The sequence below is a fragment of the Pezoporus flaviventris genome, unplaced genomic scaffold, assembly GCF_033815535.1.
Source record: "Pezoporus flaviventris isolate CSIRO_AGI_PZ_B2104156 unplaced genomic scaffold, CSIRO_AGI_Pfla_v1 ptg000096l, whole genome shotgun sequence".
NCBI classification, from domain to species: domain Eukaryota; kingdom Metazoa; phylum Chordata; class Aves; order Psittaciformes; family Psittacidae; genus Pezoporus; species Pezoporus flaviventris.
The window spans coordinates 2,373,805-2,375,173 of record NW_026892644.1 but is presented as its reverse complement, the minus strand read 5'-3'; positions in this window follow the sequence as shown (position 1 = coordinate 2,375,173).

Genomic DNA, 1,369 nt, shown 5'->3' with positions numbered 1-1,369 from the left:
TGCCCCGGGGCGGCCACCATCCTGCGAAGCCTGATCTGCCCCGGCTCTGGCCGCTGCTCCTCTGTGCCCACCCTGCGGTGTGACCTGCCCTGTGCCCGGCCCTGTTCAGGGACTTGGATGTAACCAGCAGAGGCTGGAGCGGGCCTGGGCATGACACAGGGATACAGCTGTGCTCGCTCGAAGCGTAGGATCTGCACTTAGATGGGGGCAGCGGGTACTAGGAAGCAAGAAGGACTGAGGTTTCATGGGCATCCTCAGTTGGTTGTCCATCCTGCCCTCTTGTTCCATGGCTTCCAGTTCCTTCAGTCCTGTCCCACAGCCCACAAGCTTCCTCACACTACCACGTTTTCCATTGTCTCAGTTGTTTTCTTCACCTGACACTCCCCAGCATGTCTTGTATCACGCCTGGCTCAGCTTGCTCCCTCATGTTTCTTTATTCTGGCTCTAGAATAAAGAGAAGACTTTGAGGAGACCTTATTGGGGCCTTTGAGTATATAAAAGGGGTGCATAAAAACAGTTATTACCAAGGCCTGTCATGACAAGACAAGGGACAATGGCTTTAACCTGAAACAGGGTAGATATAGATCACATATAAGAATGTTTGTTTTCACCATGAGGGTGGTGAGGCATTGGGACAGGTTGCCCAGAGAAGTTGTGGCTGCCCCATTGCGGGAAGTGTTCAGATTGGACAGGGTTTTGAGGAACCCAGTCCAGTGCATGATGCTTCTGCCCATGGTCCCTTCCAAACCAAACCATTCTCTGATTCCGAATTTCAGCACCTGATGTGTTCCCAAACTGTTCTGTAAATGAGGATGTTGGTTGTTCTGAATAAAGGAAACTTGGAGCACACAGGCCAAAAAAAGGGTTTACCAAAGGTAAGAAAGAAGCCTAGATTTTCATGAGACCTTCGTGCAGTTGAGTCTTTTTAAAGTACCAAGCCAATCAAGAGAACAGGACACACCTACTTTTGGCTCAGGATGCAAAGGTTTGCAGAACCTAAACTGACACTTGTCTCTATATGCTTAAATACTGACAGGAATATTCATTTAAAAATTGACTATGATTGTTAAATAATCAGAGGTAAATGCTAGTATTATACACAGTTACTCAAAGCAGAAGAAACAAAAACTTTTTTTTTGTGCTTCGCTGCCCTTGAACAAATTTACCCCAACTTTTCCTTCTGACCAAATATGGTGGGAAGACAGCTCTGTTGTCCCCACTGTATATCCTGAATTCTTTTCTGGTTTATTCCCAGTCCTTTTTAAACAGCTCCGTCTAGTAATTGTTTTACAGACCTTATACCCAAATGTTGCTCCACTGAGGTAAGTGTTGTTGACCAGGAAAATTAGCCATTGCAAGAGAGAAACTA